This window comes from Bos taurus, chromosome 7, assembly GCF_002263795.3.
Source record: "Bos taurus isolate L1 Dominette 01449 registration number 42190680 breed Hereford chromosome 7, ARS-UCD2.0, whole genome shotgun sequence".
NCBI classification, from domain to species: domain Eukaryota; kingdom Metazoa; phylum Chordata; class Mammalia; order Artiodactyla; family Bovidae; genus Bos; species Bos taurus.
Window position 1 is genome coordinate 51,171,011 of NC_037334.1, and position 24,287 is coordinate 51,195,297.

General features: G+C 43.8%; 1 protein-coding gene and 2 long non-coding RNA genes across 5 annotated transcripts in view; 1 reads left to right on the top strand and 2 right to left on the bottom strand.

Moving 5' to 3' along the window:
• The window catches only part of NRG2 (neuregulin 2), a 195,289-nt gene that overhangs the window by 140,286 nt on the left and 30,716 nt on the right, over positions 1-24,287 (bottom strand). The window lies entirely within an intron of this gene.
• Positions 190-14,473, bottom strand: LOC132345754 (uncharacterized). The gene is made up of 2 exons (XR_009495277.1): positions 8,315-14,473; positions 190-651 (listed from the first exon to the last, which is right to left on the bottom strand). It is a non-coding gene; the product is annotated as an uncharacterized lncRNA (long non-coding RNA).
• Positions 9,323-22,788, top strand: LOC132345753 (uncharacterized). Its single transcript, XR_009495276.1, has 3 exons — positions 9,323-9,417; positions 14,469-14,573; positions 22,582-22,788. It is a non-coding gene; the product is annotated as an uncharacterized lncRNA (long non-coding RNA).

Genomic DNA, 24,287 nt, shown 5'->3' on the forward strand with positions numbered 1-24,287 from the left:
CATCCCCCAATATTATCAACCCCCACAAGAGCGGTACATTTGTTACAACTGATGGATATGTTGCCATATCATAATATTTTGACACATCATAATAAGCCAAAGTCCACAGTTTACATTATAGCTGACTCTTGGTGTTGTACATTCTATGGGTTTGAACAAATATACCAAAATAATGACAGTATCCATTGCTGTGGTGTCGTACAGAGAATTTTAATTGCTCTAGAAATCCTCCATGCTCTCCCTATTCATTCTTCTCTCTGCTCCAGCCCCTAGCAAACAATGATCTTTCTACTGTCTCCATTGTTTCACCTTTTCCAGAATGTCATATAGTTGGATTCTTGCAATCAATATGGAGATTTTTCAGATTGACTTCTTTCACTTAGTGATAAGCATTTACTTAATTCTTAAATATGCCTTTTGAATCTTTTTTCCCCTCTTGTAATCTACTTGGTGAAGACAACAGATTGTTGTGTGGTGTTTTCCTCTTTTGGGTGTTGATTTTTATCAAAGTTTTCTCTGAATCTAATGAGATAATGAGGTGGGGATTTCGTCTCTCTTTAATCTGTTAATGAGGTGAATTACATTTATGGAGCACAATCTTCTTGAAACAAATCTAATCATCCCAGTTTCCTCCAACAGCTTCTCACTGACCTTAGAATAAAATCCAAAGTCTTGATCAGGTCTTACAAGGCCCAATAGGACCCTATAAAAAGTCTTATCTACACCCACCTCTGACTTAATACACAATTTCCCCCTCTTCTCACTCTCTTGTAGCCACAGTGACCTTCTCATAGTTCCTCAAACATGCCAAGCTTATTCCCAAGCTTTGGTCCTTTATTAGCTGCTCTTTTTTTCTGAAATGTTCTTCCCCCTGATCTCTATATGGTAGCTTCTCAGCATCATTAAGATCTCAGTCCAACATTTCCTTCTTCAGAGAGACTTTCCTGGACCATCTGATCTAAAGTAGTGCCCCAGACAGCCTCACATCACTTGTTCTTAATAACTCTTGTTAATATATGGAATTATTCTGTTCATTCATTCATTTTATTAGCATCTCCTCTAACCCCAACCCTTAATGTAACCTTCAAGAAAGCTTTCTTCATTGTTTATTCTTAACATCTAAATGGGTGCCTGCCACAGTGCTGTTGTTGTTTAGTTGCTATGTAGTGTTCGACTCTTTTGTGATTCCATGGACTGTAGCCCACCAGGCTCCTCTGTCCATGGGATTTCCCAGGCAAGAATACTGGAGTAGGATGCACTTCCTTCTCTAGGGAATCTTCCTGACCTAGGGATTGAATCCACATTTCCTGCATTGGAAGGCAGATTCTTTACCACTGAGCCACCAGGGAAGCCCCTGCCACAGTATAGGTCTTTAATAAACATTTGCTGTATCAAAACTATATTATAGAAATTTGTCTGTTGACAGGTAAAGATATTTAAACCATACTACACTAATAAAAGGAGTACGTATCCATGATAGGATTTTACTTTTGTTTAAAAATGCATCGGTATATATGTCCAAGTCTGAAGAGTCAAATATCTGGAAGGACAGAGCACAGAGTGAACAGCAGTTACTGTGGGTGAGTGAGACTACATTAATTACTGGTATGCATGTTCCTTTGCTTGTCTGTATTTTCTGCTCTGCTTTCTTATTTCTTTGACAAGCACACACTGTGTTTATTATAAAACAAAATAATAAGAGTAAGCTTGTTATGAAGAAAGAATAGACAAGGTTCTTTCTTTTAAAATAATTCACAGTCTAGTAGGAGCACAAAAAGACCTCTCAAATAGCTCAAGAACACATTTACATCAGCACATGCAATTACCAAATAACACATGGTAAGTGGATGCCTAGCTTTATCCTGAGTGTCATAGGGAGGCCAGGGACTAAATCTATTTAGTATTTGTTTAGTATTCTGCCTTGCTCCAAACAGAAATTGTTGTGGTTCATAGGAAGAGGCCTCCCAGATCATCTATTTAAGGACATGAGATATACAAAAATGACACAGAAACTCTTCTTCCACAACAATTGTGAACGCTTTGTGTTTGACGGCTGTGTCTCTTCTAGCTTCGGATTGCCCTAGACCCTACTGAGGACTTACCTGGAACACTGGAGCTCACTGAATGCTACTTCAAATAAATGGTTCAACATTTATGATATCACAACAGGATCCTTGATAAAATGCCAAATAAAGCAAAATGGAGTATAGAGTTTCAGTTTTGCAAGATGAAAAACTCTAGAGATCTGTAACACAACAATGTGAGTGAACTTAGCACTCCTGAGCTGCACACTTAAAAATGGTTAATATGGTGGGACTTCCCTGGTGGTCCAGTGATTAAGACTTCACCTTCTAACACAGGAGGTGCAGGTTCTATCCCCGGTTGGGGAGCTAAGATCCCACATGTCTCGTGGCCAAAAAAACAAAACATAAGATAGAAGCAACACTGTACCAAGTTCAATACAGACTTTAAAAATGGAGCACGCACACACACACACACACAAAAACCTTTTTAAAAATGGTTAAGGTGGTAATTTTTCTGTTATATGGTTTTTACCCCAGTTTTTAAAAATGCCAAATAGAGTGGTACAGACAGTAAAGCATTTAGCCCAGGAGGGATCACTGTAGGAAAGAGCTGAGCTGGCCTGGGAAAGAAGAGTAAAACTGACAAGAAGAGGGCAATTCAGAGAAGAGGGACACACAGGAGTCTGCATGCAAACGTATTGGGGGCCAGAAAATGAACGGAAGGGCTCTGATGAACTGCAAAGGGTTAAAGGAGGCCAGTAGTGGGAATAAGGGTGTGGAGCAAGGGTAGGTTAGAATGTGGAAGGCCTTAGATGCCAGGCTGGGGAGTCTGGACTCGAGCCTAGAGGCAATGAGGAGAGACGGAAGGTTTTAGATTTGGGAAATGATGTGATAAAAGGGGTATTTTTAAAATACTAATTAGCATTCAAATTAGGATACTGTACACATTAATCTCAAACCTGTTGGAAGGGAAGAAAATGCAAGCACCCAAATCTCCAAATGTGACATTCATAGGACAGCCACTGCAGACACAGCATCCAGACCAAACAGGTTATCCGAATGAGCTTTTCAGGGAACAGAGATGCTATCTCCCACCTCTACTGCCAAAAGATGGATTCTATCCCCCCTGGTCTTGTAAGCTCAGAGGTTTGGAATCTCAAAAGCACCTTTTTATTCCCAGCACTGTAATTAGCTAGACAGTGGGCAGCACTGATGCCCTGACTAGAATACAAAGTATGAAGAAGACTGGATTGAAAACACAGGGCTCCCACATACGCCAACAGGAGCCACTCAGCTCCAGTTGCCGCACGCTGGGGGAATATGTAGGTTCCCACAACTGGAAGGAGCACTTAGAGGCTTTCTCTCAGGCACTGCTCTCTGGCCCAGAAATGAGCAGGCTACCCAGTGCCTCCCATCTCTGCCAGACAACTTATCTTTTCAGGAACCAAAGACCAGAGTGAACTAAGGGCAATCATCTCCACAGAATAAGGGATAGGTGACTCCACTGGACCAGTCCACCCAAAATTGTTACAGGACATTCCAATTCTTTTATTGAAACAGAGGGGAAACATCAGAAATTAGTTACTGAATAGTCAATGGACATGCAGCAAAAACAGAAAATGGATAAGCCAAAAAATTAACAAAACCATCATGTTCTAGCATGTTACCATGTTAACAAATACAAATTTGTATTTGTCCTACTGGACATAGTATTTTGAAACCTGATATATTTTTTGTCACTGACTAATCTATTGTGAATATTTTTTAATGTCAATTAGTGAATTTCTGCAAAAATGATGTGTGATGGTTGCATGGTTGTTTCACAATATGGTGACTATGGGAGGCCATAAGCTAGTGAACTCATGCCTCATTGATGGATATTTAGGTTGTCTCCAATCTTTGGCATTATAAACAATGCTCTGATGAACACCTAGAAACTAAACAACCTCATCCCTAGGATTCTTACATTGGTGATGATGAACGTGTTAAAAAAATGTGCAATAAAGACTTATTCCGAAGGGACACTGCTGTAACACCTACTGTAAGAAAATCTCATGCCCTTCAGGAACCTGACTCAAATCTCATTTCTTCCACGAAGGCTTCTCTTGACCAGATCTATCCATAGTGCTTTCTCTCCCTCCTGAGAACTCCGATATGCTTAGCAGGCATGCCCTTCCTTTGGCACGAAAAACCTGCCTGGCCTGGCCTCTGCCATGTGTGCCCTGTCTCTCCAATTATAACAGAAGCTGCCTGAAGACAGAGATCACTCTGAGACTGCTTTGAAGTCCCAAAATAATGGCACATGTGATTAGCACCCAATAAATATTTGCTACATAATCTCATTTAAAAGCCCAAGGGGAAACTGTAGGAAAACCCTCATATTTTAATTTGAGGAATGAAGAACATAAAAATGACCCCCCCTTTCCTTTGCCCCTCCAAAGGCACTGCTAGAGCTCAGTCCCTGCCTTTGACTTGTTTCAACTCCCTAGCTCTAAACATTCAAAGTTCTGACAACTCAAAGAACAGAGGGAATAAATGGAATGATCTTCTAAAGATCATCAGACACATGGTCTAGCAACACTGCTCTGAGGGGTTATGCAGTGAGCTGACTCAGTCTCCAAACAGCACTTCCCAGGCTCTTTGGTGAAAGAGATGGGAGAGCAAAGGTCAACAAAACAGACCCGCTGCAGAAGTTAAGGGAAGGTACCACTCACTCTCTAATCCCTGGTGAAGGACAGACACAGCAGAGCTACTCGGCCACATGGGGCAGCGTCTGCCACAGAGCAGAAATAGATGAAGGCAGCCCCTAGAGTACAGGCTTAGTGGTCCTAAAGAAGATGCCCTCCCTCAGCCAGAAACCAGCCCTAGGATGGAGCAAATTTCCAGGAAAAGTAAGCAGATAAACTTTCCTTATGAAGAACGGCCAAGCCTGCCGCCTGCAGGCCAAGGTCTGCCACACAGAAACACAGGTCCGCTCTGAAGGGGCCGGGGTCCCACCTGCGGAGGGGCCGAAGTTAATCCTTCCTGGCACTCAGCTACTCTGAGCATTGTCCCTCCAGGGAAACCAGGACACTTTCGCTGAACATCTCTGCCTAGACCTGAGCTAAAAGTGGTGAGGGATGTGGGGAAGAAAGCCTGGGCCCTCTCTGTATAGTGCTACAACCTGGCTAGAGGTCTGAAGTTAGAGATAGAACAAGACAGGTGTGGGGGCAGGGGAGGGGTGTGGATATTGTTTCTGTGTCCTTTGGCTGATGGGGGGCGATGGGAGGTGGAAAGTCAGGAACTGGAAGTCAGAAGTCAGGAGGCCTGGCTTTAGCACCCTCTGCCACCAGTGACAAGTGACACAGCTATGAATGAGTCACTTAACCTCTCTAAGCCTCTAATTTCTACACTAGAAAAATGAGAGACCAATCCTAATACAGCCTCCAAAAACTTACACGTCAGAATACTGTTCTGAAAAAAACCACAGAGGTCACAGAAAGGCCTTTAGCGTGGTCAATGCTTACATATTTAGACCAAACCAGAAGCCCTGGCGGACCACCTATGGCTCCATCTCAGGCACACACAGGTAAGCCTGTGCTGGGGTCTCCTGGTAGACCAAGCCCAGACCAGAGCCCCACCAGATCACCTCTACATCCGAATCAGAACCCTACCCAGTCAGGGGGCTGCAGCTCAAGAGAACCTGCCTCTCCTCTTCTCAACCCTGTCATCTTTGAGTCTATCTCAACCAGTGATGCGGCAAGAAGTGCAGAACTCAAAATCACATGAGGTAGACAATCTTGCTTCTCAAGAGGCCCGATGCTTGCTCCTGAGCAGGCTAAAAATCACAATTTTGAGCTAAAGGTTTCAGAATTGGGGAGTTGGCTGAAAACAAACAACACCTACCATCCAGAGTCAAAGAAACATACTGTCACTCAAAATATGGGATAAGAGCAGAGAATTGTAGGAATAGGGGAAGAGAGGAGGAGGAGTCAAGACAGGGGAAAGAGTTTGCTCAAATAGGCAACACCAAGAAGGGTTCTAAAATGTGCAAGTCCTAGCATAACCTCTGTCTGATGCCCCACATCACTTTCCCCGGCCCACCTGATATTACTGCACAGCTGTTCTGTGTGAGCTCAGGCCCATCCTTGCAGACAGGGTCACACCTCAAGCCTACAGCCCCATGGGGCCATTTCTGACATGTGAGGATGCTGCTTAGTCAATGGGGAGTTGGAGCAAGTGGATAAAAGCTCCAGGCTCGCATCTTGCCAGCAGACAATCCCACAGGGCACTCTGTGCAGTTCTCAGGAAGTCCTCGTAGAAATGAGTCCCCACTGTCCACAGTAGGCACCTTAATGCTACCCTCATGTATTAGCTCCCCCTCCTCCCCTGCCTCACTCCCATGCACACTGTTTCCTCATTTCTGCCTCATGGGATTTCTTCTCAAATAAACTGTACCCATGTCCTCATATCAGATTCTTTCAGGTGAACCCAAACCAAAAACATCAGCAGAGAATCTGCACCTTACAAGCTGGTTAGAGAGGCCTATGGTGACTTGGTATCTTTCTTCAAGAGATGCCCATTACTCTGAAAAGCTTTCTTGGTAATGCCCACAGCTCTCTGCTCATCCACCATGGCTGGGTACTCAGCTCGAGGGCAAGTCTAGCTTGTCTTGCCCCATCCAGCAATGCTCACGGAGAAAGGGAAGGGACTGAAAGTTCTCTCCTGGTACCCTGTGGCTCTTTGGAATCGAATTGTTCAGGGGGCAAGATTATTATAGCATTGCAATTTCTCCTTCTCCACTGCACACTGTCCCCCTGCTGAGTTTCTCCGAACATCACCCCATCCTAAAAAAATTAGCAGTCTTTTTACAAGAAGCGTGATTTCATTTTTGAAAGAGGAGAGTCGTAGGAGGGAAACCACCCAGACTATATGGGAAATACACTCTGAGTGAGAACACTTTGAAGTGGAGGGAGTATGCAGCGCTGTTCTAAACCCACCCAGAGGGAGGGAGCCTGGGCAAAGATGACATGCATGCACACACACAAGCCTATGCACACCCTGAAAAATATACACATACATGAGCAGAAAAAAACAACAACAATATCAATGTATTGGCCAGAGTTCCCTTTGAATAATGGGATTATTCTATTCTTCTCATTATACTCCTGTGTATTTTCTACAATGAATGTATAATACTCAGGTTTTTCATTTTAGAAGAATGACACTTGTCCCTTCCACATGATATCTGCAGGGCCTTAAACATGAACTATAAATGCCCACAAATTTAGCTAGGACAACAGCAGATCTTGTGTCCAGAGGTTCTTAGATGAGATGTGGAAACACAAAATATTATCATTAGCAGGCATTTTCTCCCTCGGTAATTTGGTCTTTCAGAGGAAGTGAAGCACAGAAACACAAGTCAATTGCCTACACACCTCTGTGCCCGAACTCTGACACTTCCTATCACCACCTCTCTTTGCTTCCAGGTTCTGTACCACCCTTTCAGCTTCATCTGTTGAAGAGCCATGCAGGGAGCCAGCCTAGCAACCTGGCCACTCTGCTGAACATTGAGGGGACCGAAAGGCAGCACTCAGTGAGCTCGGGAGCCCCTGAACCCAGCCAGTTGTTAAGTAGGCGTGAGAATCCATCAGCTGGAAACACTGAAGGCGGGCGGGCAGGCGGAATGATTCTGGGTGAAGGAACATTGTAAATGTTGTCACCCAAAATAGAGCTGAGCTGAACTTGGCTCCCAGGCACTGCAAGCCTCCTTTCTGCTTCCTGTTGGCTCCCCTCTGGGCCCTTGGAGATGTCCTCAGGCACCACACCTCCTCCTCCTCCTTACTGCTGGGATTGGCCTGGTCTGCACTGTTCCTTGACGCTGCAGGTAGTGGGCAGAGGAGCAGCTGTGACTTGAAGCTCCAGGAGTCAGCCCTGGGGACAGGCTCAACACCTCCTGGCCCTGCCACTATTCATATTCTATAGGCGGACATCAGGGAACTCAGTGAGGTCAAGGGCAGACCTACCAGGGTAATTTCCAGGCAAGGATAAATGCTATGGACAGAGGAGCCTGGTGGGTTACAGTCCACGGAGTAGCAAAGTGTCAGACACAACTGAGTGACTTCACTTTCACCAGGGTACTAACAGGAACCACCTATCTCTGCCATCACCTCTACCCTCCCTGCGTCTGCCACTCAACTCAGGCCACATTCTCCTTTCTCTGTTCTATGAACCATCCAGTCACCCAAGTCGGAAACCACAGCGTTATCTTCACCAAACCCTCCTCTTCTACCCTCAGAGTAATTACTCACCTTGATGCACTGACTCTCCCTTCAAACTCTCTCCAGTCCATCACCTTCTTTCCCTTTTCATAGCTCCTGTTATACTTCAGGCCTTTGTCATCTTTCACCTGAATTAGTATAGGAACTTCCTAACCACTCTGTGACTTCAGTCCTTCCTGACCTATCATCAGGTCTAAGCTAACATCACACATGATCACTTCAATCCACTCTTCAGAAGCTTTTCAGGGGGCTCTTCCCCACCTACAGAACGCAGTTCAAACTCTTCAATAGGACTGAAGGGCCTTCACCAGCTCTCTGTGATCCACTTTGCCAGCCTCATCTTCCCTCTTCCCTACCCTCACACCCCATGTTCTAGCCACACCAGACCTCTCTGAGTTCCCTGGGTTTTCCAGACCCAGGTGTTAAGGTGAACCCTGCCACCTCTGGCCTCTCTGATGAACCCCTCCCACCTGATCTCCCATCAGCATCTGTACCAATTATTGGGCACTTGCTCATCCAGTTGAGTATAGCTTGTTTTCCTTTATGTCATCACAATTAGCCTAGAAGAGCTTGAAAGAAGGAACTGTACTTTCATATTCATTTGTCCCTAGTACCTGCCACTGTGCCCTCTATGTGACAATTTTAATATACCTTGCACCTTATAGTGATGGAACCATTAGTTATCTTCTCACATGGGTACCTTTTACCAACCAAATTATAAGCAACTTAAAGATATGCGCCACATCTTAAATTTCTTTTTATCTGCCTAAACACAGTGCCTTGTATACCTCATCAAGCAATTGATAAACACACAGCTCAATGATAAAAGCACAAACTCATTCATTTCACGAATATTTCTTGAGCATCTGCTATTTCCAGGCACTATTTTAAATACAAGATATGTGACAGAGAACAAAAAAGACAAAAATCCTTGTCTTCATGGAATCTATAATTCTAGTGGAGGAAGACAGATAACATTTATAAGTCAGTCAAATATATTGTTAGGTAATAATAAGCAGTGAGGTAAGAAATAGAATGGCAAGAGGAATAAGAAGGAATGGGAGTTGCAATTTTAGATAGGATGGCCCAAGAAGTCCTCCCTGAGGTCACAGCGAGGAGGGAACATTGATGAGGTAAAGGCACTGAGGGAACGAGCTGTGCAGTTACAGGTGACGCGTATTCCAAACATTAAACAGAACAAACTATAGCTACAAAGGTCCAAAGGCAGGAACACAGCTGGCAGTTTCAGAAGATGGCAAGGACCAGGAGGGGTAAAATGGGGGGAGATGGTAGGAGCTGGGGTCAGAGAGGTAACGGAAGAGAACACACAGGGAGGCCTTTAGTCATCTCACGCTGGGTGAGGAAGAAGGCCAGATGCCTTCTTTGTGCAGAAGAACCACACGGGCTAACTTAGCTTTCACTTTGGGTTAATCTGGCTGCTGTGTTCACAATGGATTGAAGAGGGGTGAGTGTGGAAGCAGAGAGACCAATCTGAAGGCTATTAAAACAAGAGATAATGGTGGCTTGGATCAAGTGGATAATTGTGAAGGTGATGAAAAAAGAGGAGTTTCTCAGTTAATGGATAAAACTGCCTGGCTATCTCTGGTAATCATTCCCAACCTCCACAATGGCAAGGCCAGCTGTTCAGGTCAAAAATTGTGGAGCCATCCTGCACTCCCCTTCTCCTCTCTCAATCCACATCCAATCCTTTTACAAATTCAGTACATGCTACTTTCAAAATATATCCAAAACCCAACCACTTCTCATCACCTCCCCAATTATCCACTTGACCCAAGCTACCATTATCTCTTGCCTAGTTATTTTTATAGCTGGCATATAAACTAGGTAATTTCCTACTTTTGATAATAATACCATGGTTATGTAACATGTTACTATTAGGGGAGGCTGGGTAAAGGGTGTATGGAAACCTTTTGTATTATTTTTGCAAGTTTTCTGTGAGCACAAATAGGACTAATAGAGGCCTAAGGAGATACATATATCATATTTTATAAAGAGTTACTGCTCTCAAATAAAAAGAGAATAATAGAAAATAAGGAATAATATATTTCATCAAGATTATGTCTCTACATAGATGAAGAGAACAAACATATGGACACTAAGGGGATGGGAAAATTGGGAGGTTGGGATTGACATATATACACTACTTTGTGGAAAACATAACTAATGAGAACGTACTGTATAGCACAGGGGGAAAAAGATGGCACAAACTGTTTGTAGGACATATGATAAGTTAACATTAAAAATGCATTCCAATATATAGTTGTTGTTTAGTCACTAAGTTGTGTCCAATCTTTGTGACCCCATGGACTATTGATCACCAGGCTCCTCTGTCCATGAGATTTCCCAAGCAAGAATAGTGGATTGGGTTGCCATTTCCTCCTCCAGATGATCTTTCCAACCGTGTCTCCTGCTTGGCCAGCAGATTCTTCACCACTGAGCCACCTGGAAAGCCCCCAGATATATACAGTAGGTGCAGACAGATACTGTTTGACTCCACTGATTCCAGGTACCTAGAATAGTCAAATTCATAGAGTCAGAAAGTATGTTGGTATTAATAGATGCCTGGGGCCAGGGGATGGGGAAGGGGAATAGAGACATAGTCTTTAACGAGGACAGAGTTTCAGTTTAGGAAAGTGAAAAACTTGAGAAATGGATGATGGTGAGAGTTTCACAACAATGTGAATGTACTTAGTGCCACTGAACTGTACAGTTAAATATGGTTAAAATAGTATGCTTTATATTATGTGACTTTTAAACAATAAAGCACATTAGAAAAAGATTATGTCTGTAACCCTACCTTACATTAGATACAAAATAATATTCTACAATTAGTAAATGCAAAAAGAACAGAGGAAATAGAAACCATCAGGCATACATGGCAAACAATTGTTGCCAATAGAATCCACCAATGGATGCTAGGACTAGTGGTCAAGTCAGAAGAGAAAAAGTTTACACAGTTTCAAAGTATATATTCCAAGATATTTGTTAATTACAAAGACAGAGATAGTAACTTTACAATGGAACAGTTGGGCAGACACCCAGGGGATCAAGGTTATCACCAGGAAGATGGAGTAGGAAGGAGACAACCTCATTTCTGTGGAAATTTTGTCAAAAAGGCACAATCGCATTTCAATAATGAGAAAGCATTAGACAAATCCAAACTGTGGTTCATTCTTCAAAACAACTGATCAAAACTCTTCAAAAGTGTCAAGATCATGAAAGACAAGGAAAGACTGAAAAACGGTTACAGATTATAGAGGGAATGGAAGAGGAATAACAAAATACAATGTGGGATCCTAGGTACCTGGTGGATCAGAAATGGGACATGAGTAGGAAACTGCTGAAATTCAAATAAGGTCTATAGTTTAGTTAATAGTACTGCGCTGGTGTTAATTTCCTAGTCTTGATGATTTTACTATGGTTACGCAAGATGTTAATATTAGAGGAAGTTGGGTGAGAGGGATGCAGGAACTCTGTCCTATTTCTGTAGATTTTCCGAGACTAAAATCACTTCAAAATTAAAAATTGAAAAAGAAAGATTATGTCTCTAGATTAAACATCACCCCACAACTCCAGTCACCTTTTCCTCAATTCTACCTGTAAAATAAGATGAACCTGCTATCCTCTAGGAACTGGATCATTGAGTGGGTCTCTCTGAAAAAGTATCTATCAGGCTTTGAGCTCTGTAGGGTCAAAATCAAGGATTTGAAAGGAAAGATTCCCAAAGCTTTACTTTTTTTTCCCCTCCAAAGCTTTAAATACCTCTCTTTGATGTATAAGAAGTCCTGTGAACATCAAAGGACCTGACGACATAATCTGAAATTGATGAGCACCAGTTAGCAGTTCACCAGAGATCTCTACCCTCAGTTCCACTGGCCAGAGAAAGGTGGTCAGGGACTAGAAGCTGGGGCTCCCCTAGACACAGGCACCGCAGTGGCACAGCAGGGCCAACACTGCCCCCATTTGGTTGTCTCATACACTGCTGACATGAAATGGCACAACCATTCTGAAAAATAACTAAATAACATGTATCCAAAGTCTTAAAAGTGTTCCCACCCTTTGACCCAGCAATTCCACTTCTAGAAATTGTCCGAAAGAAATCAAAGTTGCACACAAAAGTTGCCATCCCAGTATCAACTCCAGCAGTAACAAACTGGCTACAGTAAACACTGCACAACCCAAAGTTGATTAAATAAAATACAGGACATCCATAAGATGGTCTTCTGTGTCCATTTCTTAAAAATCACCTTTTTCAAGAACAGTTTGCTGTATATGGGCTTCCCTGGTGGCTCAGAGGGTAAAGAGTCTGCCTGCAATGTGGGACACCCAGGTTCGATCCCTGGGTCGGGAAGATTCCCTGGAGAAGGAAATGGCAACCCACTCCAGTATTCTTGCCTGGGGAATCCCCATGGACAGAGGAGTCTGGTGGGCTACAGTACATAGGGTCGCAAAGAGTTGGACACAACTGAGCAACTTCACTTTTTCAAGAACAGTTTGCTGTATATTATGACATGATCCTGACTTGGTGTGTTTGTGGTATGGGAGAGCACAGGTATGCAAATTTAAAATGCAGGGGGAAAATATGTCTTAATTAATAGCAGTTATCTCTAGGTGGTGCGGGATGCTGACAAACCTTTAAATTTTCTTCTTTATACTTTTCTGTTGCTTCTAAATTTTATCCAACAAACATATTACTATTCTAATAAGGAAAACAGCCCCTCCGCATCTTGCAGGTGAATAAACAGAGTTACAGAGAACCTCATTAACTTGCCCTGGGTTCTTCAGTGAGTCAGAAGTGAAACCAAAAATAAAGACTCTGGTTCTCAAAAGCCTCGCTCATCTCACAAGCTGTCAGCATGTGTGCAGCGGTAGTTTGGGGACAGTGGTTCTTAACTGGGACGACTTTGCCCCCTAGGGGACAGCTGGCATGTCTAGAGACATTTTTGTTTGTTGTAACTCAGGGAGGGGCACTACCACTGCTAAGCATCTTCCATCACACAAGGATAACAGGGTAACATTTGGCTCAAAACACCAAGAGGGCTACTGGTAGAAGCCCTGTTCTAGGAGAAGGCAGCCACAAATGTATACCCCCCGCCCCCCTCCTCCCCACATTGGACTTTGGAAGAGCTCAGGCAGCTCAAAAGTACATCAGGAACCTCCACCTGCTTCACATCCTGTGCGAGCTGTGGTACCTTCTGTTTCAAAGAGGATCTGACTTGGCAGTTAACAGGCCCCAGGGTGTAAGCACCAAGGACTTTATTACTCACATTAAGCAACCTTCCTCTTCCAACTGGAGAAAAATAAATTGTTCATTTCACACAAGAGCCGTAACAGACACAAAGAGAACACAGCTTCAGATGGAGTTCAACTACCAGAGTTGGGCCAATGCAGGGAGAAGGAGAGGCATCCTGATGGCATGAGGCCAGTCAGACCGAGGGGCAGGAGGCCTGTCTGCACGTGTTTCCCCTGCATTTTCACCTCTGAGACCTCAGGAGTCCTGGGTGACCATGCCAGGCTTACCTTCCTTCCAAGTATCTTTAGGGAAGGAGAAAAGGAAACAGCCCCAACCAAACCCTGAGAGAGGTGCTTTCCCCTCTCAGGAAACTCTCTCCTCTATCCAAGGGGCCACCCGCTTAGACTTCTCCATGGGTTTCAAGGGGACAGGGACATCATGCCAGCGTTTCCTGTGCCCTTGAGTCCAACTTAAAATTCCCATACTCAGGAGCTGGCAAGACTGCAGATATTAAGAAAACAAACTTATGGCTGTTAGGGGTATCAAGGGGTGGAGGGATAAATTGGGAGACTGGGGTTTACATATGCGCACTGCTATAAACAAAACAGACAACTAATGAGCACAGGAAACTCTACTTATACTCTTAAATACTCTTCCCTTACAGGAAAAGAATCTTTAAAAAGAGTGGATATATGTATATGTATAAATGATTCACTTTGCTGTACACCTGAAATTGATACAACTTTGTAAATCTACTCTAGTAAAAATTTATTTTTAAAAAAAGAGCTGGAAAAAATGTTTGCCAATGCACCCCCTCCCTTTCTAGATCAGGCAACAAGGCCCAGAGGATCTTTGGATCAAGCCCAAGTCACACAGCTATGACAGAGTCAACTCCTGATCCCAGACCTCCCCTTCTCTCTCCTTTAATAGCGTCTCAGCCACCAAGAAGTCCAGTGCTGTAGGACCACAGACGCCAGCCCTGTCAGAGGAAGCATCACTCACTCCTGGCATTTCACACGAGAGGTCCCATAACAGGTGTGAATCTCTAGTGCTGCTACTGCCATATCCTTCAAATATCCTGATTTTAGCCAAAACAATAGGGTTCTGTTCCCACTGGGGTTGTCGCTGGCCGCTTTCACTTGATAATTGACTATACAACTGTTGGCTTTGTCTATTCAACAAATATTTATTGAGCACCTAATTTATGCTGGAAACCAAGCCATTTGGGTCTGATCTAGTCTCTCTAAGGTCCAGTTCAGGTCAGGCCCTATTCATGGATTGCTTTGCAATCCCAAACTCCTCCTAGGGTAAGCTCATCTTTACCTGAACTAGCTTTGGAGAATCTAACTCTGGCTTGTGACCAAAGAACACAACTAAAACCAAATGAAAGGTACATATACTGCAATGAATCCCATATGGGTCAGCACTTAAATGCCAACTTAAAACCTAGAAGGAAAAAGAAAAGCCTATTTACCCCAGCAGTGGAGGGAAAACAATCTTCTGACAAATGAATATGTTCAGAGACAAGAGTAATGGGCTCAAAAAATTAATAAATAAAGCATGAAGACAGGGGAGGGGGCTAATATGGTTAGAATACAGGCTCTGAAGTCAGACAGGCCTGCCTCTACTTCTAACTAACCGTGTGTGTGTGTGTGTGTGTGTGTGTGTGTCGCTCAGTCATGTCTGACTCTTTGTGACCGCATGGACTGTAGCCCACCAGGCTCCTCTGTCCATGGAATTCTCCAGGCAAGAATACTGGAGTGGGTTGCCATTTCCTTCTCCTTCAGCATATCACTTAACCTCTCTGAGTCTCACTTTCCCATATGAAAATGGGATAATATGGCAATAGGACCACCTTCCTAGGGTTATTGTGAGGACTAAGTGAGATAACAATGTGCCAAACTATAACACGACACTATTCAGTAGCCATTATTTCTGGTTCTTAGGAGCAACTTCGCTCTCACATCCAGAGGCAACTTAGATGGCGCCACAAACCTCCCTGGGCCGTGTGGCTCACTGCCCTGTGGATTAGTGCCACCGTGTCTCTCTGCCCTTTCAGGAGCCAAATGTCAACTTAGAACCCAGAATCCTTTTGGGTTAAACTGGACTGATCCACAAGTCCCGGGAGGCTGGTCTGGAAAGTGGTAAGGGGAGGAGGAAAACCTTTGCCTCGCCAACACGAGTGGAAGCTCAGAGGCCTGGCTACACCGTGAGGATTCACCACTCATCAAAGACCTGTGGAGAAATCAATATCTCAGAGTGCCGCTGCTGTGGCAGGGCGGGGGCACATGAAGCACTGCACCTTCCCTGCCTCACAGTGCCAGTGTCCTCAGAGTGCCAGTGGCCTAAATCTAAACCAGATTTCTTTCCCAGAACTAGGCTGAAGGTTCTTCAAGAGTAAGTAGAGTCTTGTACTCTGAATTTCCCATAACACTCTAAATAGGATTCTATGCACAGGAGGCACTTTTAAAAATGCTCTGAACTAAAAACTCCCTGACTGTTATCAAACAGAACCAGGAATGTGTTCCTAAGTTCACAGGTGAAGGCCAAGTATGCCAGGGCTGTTTCCCTCTCCCATTCACAAGGAGCAGTTGAAGCCAGTACCCTCAGTGTTCTAGGTGGAGAACTCCTAAAGCATCCGATAGATGGGTGCTCTCCCAGGAGGTTCTCCAAGACTTGTTAATTATTGTCTCGATATCCTTGGAACCTGGCCCCACTTCACAAGGCCCACTGCCACTGCCTTGGTTCAGGCCCTTCTATCCACTGGAGGGTGCTCTCTGTCACCAACTCCCCCCCTCCATTCCCATTTGTCCCACACACAGCCATCAGAGACCAAAAACTAATCAGGTCACTTTCCTATACAAAAGCCTTCAAGGGACTTTTCTCTTGGGACAAAGAGCAAAGACCAAACTTCTCAGAGTAGCATATAAGACCCTTTCCAGTGAGCCACAGTCTATATCTTAGCAGCAGTATCTTCCACCACTCTGGACATAGTGCACTGCAGGCCTTCACATCATTGCCCATGTTACTTCCTTGTCCTTAAAGTTCTTCTGTACCATCTTCTCCTAGTCAGTCATTCCTCATTTCTTCTGGCAAACTCCTTAGTCTCCTTCAGGACCGCAGGAAGCAAGCAGCATCTGAATTGGTTCCTAAAGATCTTGCCTCCTAATTTCCCGGCTCCTAAGCAATATCTTCCCTTTGAGTGTGGACTGGGCCTAAAGACTCACTTCTGATAAATATAATCCAGCAAAAGAGATGAGATGTCACTTCTGTGGCTGAGTTACAGAAAGACTGTGTCTTCAATCTTGTTTGCTCCCTCTTACTCTCTTCCTTGCTTGCTTGAGGGTAAGTCAGTTGCCATGTCATGAACCACCCTATGGTGAGATCCATGTGGTCAGGAATTGATGTCTCTGGACAATAGCCAGTGAGTACCTGAAGCCTGTCAATGACCATGTGAGTGAGCTTGGAAGCCCCTTGTTGAGTCTTGAGAGGACTGCAGCTCTGGCCTGGCTGACTCTTAGTTGTAACCTGATGAAAGTCTCTAGGCCTGAGGACTTCATCAAGTCCCATCTGGATTCCTGACCCACAAAAAATAGAAAGCTTGTTGTGAGAAAATAGAAGTCTTGTTTTAAGCCACTAAATTTTGGAGTAATTTGTTACATAGTCATAGACAGCTGATATAAGGGCCAACTCAAATGTCACTCATTTATTAAGCATTCCTAACACACTCTTCCGGAGAAGGCAATGGCACCCCACTCCAGTACTCTTGCCTGGAAAATCCCATGGATGGAGGAGGCTGGTCGGCTGTAGTCCATGGAGTCGCTGAGAGTCGGACACAACTGAGCGACTTCACTTTCACTTTTCACTTTCATGCATTGGAGAAGGAAATGGCAATCCACTCCCAGTGTTCTTGCCTGGAGAATCCCAGGGACGGGGGAGCCTGGTGGGCTGCCGTCTATAGGGTCACACAGAGTTGGACACGACTGAAGCGACTCAGCAACAATTACCCCCTAGTCCATCTCCACCTCTCTCATTGCTCATGGGATTGATCCAAACTTCTTAATATAGCCCTCAAGGCCCTACATAATGATTCAATTCAACCCACCTTGCCAAACTCATCTTTCATCACTACACAGGGCACCTGGGGTAAATGATCTTCTTTAAACTGCTCCAACATACCCCAGTCTCAACTTTATCCCTTTGCACATACTATTCCCACTCTCTGGAATACTTCTTCCATCTCCCTTTACCTAGTTCATTTACATTTGTTCTTTGAAGTCCCAGCTCATATCTTTTTCCTCCAGGAAGAAACCACTTTCAAGGCTGGTTTTAGGTATCTTCCATTTGTGCCAATGCCTTTCCCTGTACTTTTCTACGTAGAGCACTTATCACTTTGTGCTGTCAGGACCTTTAACTCAATCTTCTGGCCTGGACTGCAAGCTCTTTGAGGGCAAGACACCTTTCTGTCATTCATTCATGTGTGTATGCTAGTCCTGTCTTAACTTGTGATTAGCTAAATACACTTGCACCTATGCAATTGAATGTAGCTGGAAAAAGGCACACAGCCACGTACTCTGGTCTCACTTTAATTCATGACCATGGACCAAAGATAGGCCCTTAAAGATCCCTGACAATACTGTCCCTCCCTGGTTTATTCTATTCACTCACCTACCCTCCTTATGACTGCTTCACACCTTTCTTCTTAAACCTCTCACACTCCACCCCCACACTCTCAGCTGATGACTTTGTTTTCTACTTCACTGAGAAAACTCAAATCAGAAGAGGATTTCCAGACTCCCACCACATTTATGTACCTATCATCATCCATCCACACTAACTCTGCCTTTCCTGCTGTTACTAAAGATGAACTATCCATGGTCCCAGAGCCAAAACTTCTATTTGTGAACCAGACCTCACCTCTCCCCTACTCTAGAAAATCATTCCAACAATCTCGCCTCACACTCCAACAGCATTCCTTTCCCTCTCTCACCCAGATTGTTCTCACCAGCATGTAAACATACTGTTACTTCTCTCATATTAAAGAAAAACAATACAGTTTCAGTTTGAGAAGATGAAGTCCTGGAGATGGATGGTGTTGATGGTTACATGTGAATATAATTTATGCCACTAAGTGTACTCTGAAAAATGGTTAAAATGATAATTTTTATGTGGCTTTTGGCACAATAAAATAAGAAAATAAACACCCTCCTGATTCCACTCCCCCTACCAGCTACCTCCCTGTTGCAGTTTCCCTCTGCACTGAACTTGCAATAAATTCCTTCTCTTTCATTTTCTGTTAAAGCCGCTCAAATAAAGCTCTAACCTCCATTACGACCCTGAAACTGCTGGTCAAGATCCTCGTTGACATGCACATTGCCAAACCCCATGGTGAATTCTCACTCCTCATCTTCCTTGACTGATCAGTAGCATTAAAACCAATCCATCTCTTCCCACCAACATGCTGCATTTTCCTCTCTTGGCTTCAGGATCACCACACCCACTTGGCTTTTTTCCTGTCTCACTGGTCACATCTTCTCAGTCTTCTTTGCTGACTCCTTCCTTCCCCATCACTTTTTTTTTTTTTTTTTCCCACACTACATGGTATATGGGATCTTAGTTCCCAACCAGGGATCAAACCCACATCGTCTGCAGTGGAAGCTGCTGCTGCTGCTGCTAAATCACTTCAGCCATGTCCGACTCTGTGTGACCCCAGAGATGGCAGCCCACCAGGCTCCCCCGTGGATTCTCCAGGCAAGAACACTGGGAGTGGATTGCCATTTCCTTCTCCAATGCATGAAAGTGAAAAGTGAAAGGGAAGTCGCTCAGTCGTGTCTGACCCTTAGCGACCCCATGGACTGCAGCCTATCAGGCTCCTCCATCCATGGGATTTTCCAGGCAAGAGTACTAGAGTGGGGTGTCATTGCCTTAGCACACAGTCTTAACCACTGGACCGCCAGGGAAGCCCCTCCTCCTAACCTCTTACCACAGTAGTGTTCAGGACTCACTTTGGTCCTTGCCCTTCCTTTCTGCTCTACCCATATTCACTCCTCTGTGATCTCATTGGGAAAGACTAGAGATCTCTTCAAGAAAACTAGAGATACTAAGGGAACATTTCATGTAGAGATGGGCAAAATAAAGGACAGAAGTGGTAAAACAGAAGCAGAAGATATTAAGAAGAGGTGGCAAGAATCCATAGAAGAACTATACAAAAAAGATCTTAATGACCCAGATAACCATGATGGTTGATCACTCACCTAGAGTCAGACATCCTGGAATGTGAAGTCAAGTGGGCCTTAGGAAGCATCTCTACAAACTAAGCTAGTGAAGGTGATGGAATTACAGCTGAACTATTTCAAATCCTAAAAGATGATGATGTGAAAGTGCTGCACTCAATATGTCAGCAAATTTGGAAAACTCAGCAATGGCCACAAGACTAGAAAAGGTCAATTTTCATTCCAATCCCAAAGAAAGACAATGCACAATTGCACTCATCTCACACGCCAGCAAAGTAATGCTCCAAGTTAGGCTTCAACAGTATGTGAACTGAGAACTTCCAGATGTTCAAGCTGGATTTAGAAAAGGCAGAGGAACCAGAGATTAAATTGCCAACATCCGTTGGATCACAGAAAAAGCAAGAGAATTCCAGAAAAACATTTACTTCTTCTTTATTGACTCTGCTAAAGCATTTGACTGTGTGGATTTACAACAAACTGTGGGAAATTCTTAAAGTGATGGGAATACCAAACCACTTTACCTGCCTCTTGAGAAATCTGTATGCAGGAAAAGAAGCAACAGTTAGAACTGGACATGGAACAACAATGGACTGGTTCTAAATTGGGAAAGAAGTACGTCAAGGATACATATTGTCACCCTGCTTATTTAACTTATATGCAGAGTACATCATGCAAAATGCTGGACTGGATGAAGCACAAGCTGGAATCAAGATTTTTAGGAGAAATAACAGTAACCTCAGATATACAGATGACACCATCTTTATGGCAGAAAGTGAACAGGAATTAAAGAGTCTCTTGATGAAAGTGAAAGAGGAGAGTGAAAAAGCTGGCTTAAAACTCAACACTCAAAAAACTAAAATCATGGCACCCGGTCGCATCACTTCATGGCAAATAGATGGGGAAACAATGGAAACAGTGACAAACTATCTTTTCTTGGGCTCCAAAATCACTGCAGATGGTGACTGCAGCCATGAAATTCAAAGATGCTTGCTCCTTGTAAGAAAAGCTATGACCAACCCAGACAACATATTTAAAAACAGAGACATTACTTTGCCAACAAAGATCTGTCTAGTCAAAGCTATGGTTTTTCCAGTAGTCATGTACGGATGTGAGTGTTGGACCATAAAGAAAGCCAAGTGCTGAAGAATAGACGCTTTTGAACTGTGGTGTTGGAGAAGACCCTTGAGAGTTCCTTGGACTGCAAGGAGATCCAACCAGTCCATCCTAAAGGAAATCAGTCCTGAATATTCTTTGGAAGGACTGATGCTGAAGCTGAAGCTCCGATACTTTGGCCACCTGATGTGAAGAACTGCCTCACTGGAAAGTCCCTAATGCTGGGAAAGATTGAAGGCAGGAGAAAAGGGGATGACAGAGGATGAGATGGTTGGATGGCATCACTGACTCAATGGACATGAGTTTGAGTAAGCTCTGGGAGTTGGTGATGGACAGGGGAGCCTGGTGTGCTGCAGTCCATGGGGTTGCAAGAATCGGACATGACTGAGCGACTGATCTGAACCAAAATAATACTACCTGTATAATTAGATGATTCCCATAGTTATTCCTCCTGCCCAAATCTGACTCTCCACTTAACACATGAAGAAGATCTAAAACCTTATCTCCTCCTAAAGGTTGATCCACCCAGTCTTCTCCAACTCAATAGCAATATCACATTTCCAGTTGCTCAGGTTAAAAGCTTAGAATCATTTTTCACTTCTCTTTTTCTCTCCCACTCTATATGCTATCCATCAGGAAATCCTTTGGGCTCTATCTTTTTAAAATATCCAGAATCCAGCCTTTTCTCACTCCCTCCTTTACCTCTGCAATACTTCAAGCCACCACTATCTCTTACCTAGTCTGTAATGGCCTCCTTGTTCATGTCTCTCGTCACCCTGGCTCCTGCAAATCTATTCTCAACACAACAGACTTTGTGATCCCTTTCAAATATAAGTCATATAACAACATCCCTCTACTCAAAACCCTTCAGTAGATCCTTTTTTTCACAGAAAGAAAAAGCCAAATCTTCACAATGGCCTACAAGGCCCTACATTGCTTCTCTAACCCATTGCTTCTCTAACCTCAGTTCATTCCATTTCAGACATATGGGCCTTTTTGCTATTCCCCAAACATGCCAGGCACGCATCCACCTGAGGTGGAATTCCCTCTGTGTGAAATTCCTCTCCCCAGGCTATCCATATGTTTAACTTCCTCACCTCCTTAAGTCTCTGCTCTTACATCACTTTGTAAATTAGGTCTGTCAAAACCACCCTGTATAAATTACAAACCACATCCCCCTGTACGCCTTTCACCCCTTTCCATCCTTTTTTTTCTTTTTCATAGTATTTACCACTTCAAAACACTACTTAATTTACTTATTTTTTATGTACATTCCATTTTATTAGTCTCAACCAATAGAAAGCTAATTCCACAAGGGCACAGACTTGTTTGTTCAATATTGCAAGCACCTAGAGGTCTTGATATACAGGGGGAAGTCTGATATTGTTGAAGTAATAAATGAATAAGCCCAGCACAATACCTAGAGCATAATAGATGACTACCAAATATTCAATAAATGAGTGAATGAATAAATGAATGGTCCATCTATCACTAAGCTGTGAGCTTTTCATGGGCAGAGAAATGACTTATCTTTGTTTCCTCATTACCCAGGACAGTAATGGAGATTCAGTAAATGTTGGTTAAATAAAAGAAAAAAAAAACACCTGAACACAAGTGAGGTGAGACTGGAAATGTGAGGTGCCAGCATGCTGAGGTTCATATACTAAGTATCCTCTTTCTTCCATGGCCACTCCCAGGTTGGCGTGTTCCACTTCTGGATCTTTCAGGACATAATTCTCAATGACTAGGATGCAGAGATCAGGTAAATGTGATAGAGGAAGGGCCACCTTACTGAAGAGGGCTTTCCTGTAGGTCCTAACTAAGGCATCACCATCGGACCACTCATGCAGGTTGGGCGCACTGTGAGTCCATAAGTAATGGATGCAAACCAGGCTCCTTCGATGTCAGGCTTCCAGGTCCCAAATTCTGATAATCTAGAAACTGGAAAATCAAGTTACTTCAACAAACACATGCCTTGTATTCCTCCTTTCAAGGCTCACATCTCAATGGGGAAGGCTGGCATTGGCTCAGATACCTTTGCAACCCATCATTCATTTCTAACATGGGGAGGAGGAGGGTGAAATGACTCCTTATATACCATCGTAGGGTCGGCTGCTCCTACCTGCCACACCCTCCAGTCAAGAAGGAAGCAATCGACCTTCCAGAGCCCTGCTTGCTCTGGAGAACATAGAGGTAGAGGAGGCAGGAAGGGGGTGGTGCTGAAGGTGAGCTGGTGCCAACCTGGAAGTCAGGCGGGAGGAGTGAGGATTCTGCTCCTGCCTCATTCCATGACCTTGGGTGAGTGAGTTCACTCTCTGGGCCTTGCTGCTGCTGCTGCTAAGTCGCTTCAGTTGTGTCCGACTCTGTGCGACCCCATAGATGGCAGCCCACTAGGCTCCGTCGTCCCTGGGATTCTCCAGGCAAGAATACTGGAGTGGGTACATTTCTTTCTCTGGGCCTTAGTTTCCTCATATTTAAAACTAAAAATTTAAGCCAGATAATCTAACTATTTGCTTGTTATAAAAATTTAAACTATTATTAACCACTCTAATTTGACCATTTGACAGGACAACATTGTCTGCATATACCTCTCAGCAAATTCATCTTAATCTCCTCATCCTCAGCTCAGCTGTCATTTACTCATAAAACTAAACAATCCTGGTGCCAACTATGTGCCAGGCATTGTGCTAGGCCTGGGTGTACAGCTGTGAATACGACAGACACAGTCTCTGCCCTCAAGAGTCTATGGCCTAGCAGGGAGTAGATATTTGACCTCCAATGATGTTTCAGTCACTGCCATGAATAAATTTGAGAGAGAGTGGAAGTGACTATGGTGGTGCTAGAGATGGAGCAGAGTTATGCCTAGTCTGGGGTTTCAGAAAATCTTCCTGAAGGAAGTAACTTCTGAGCTGAGCTCAAGACAGACGGGAATGAACTGGAGGAAAAGAAAGGGCATTTGAGAGACAGAAAAGAGTGCACACAAGTGCCCTGAGCAAGGAGTCATATCTTGTCAAGGCCAGTGTTGCGCAAGAGCAGAGTGAGGACCAGATGGGCAGAGAAATGGACTAGAAGAAGTCTTGATATACAGGAGGAGCTCCAATATTGTTGATGGAATGAATGAGCCCAGCACAATGGGCCACATAGGCAAAAGTAAGCCCACATAAGGCCTTCAAGAGAAATGTGGCTTTTAATGACTTTTAAAAAAACTCATTATTATCATTGTTTTTTTGCCATATGGTACAGCATGCAGGATCTTAGTTCCCTGACCAGGGATCAAATCTGCATCCCTTGCATTGAAAGTGTGGAGTCTTAACCACTGGATAACCAGGGAAGTTCTAGATGTTGTCTTAAAATATGTTAAAGTTAGTGAAAGAGGCTGGAGCAGAGTAGGGGCAGCAGAGTG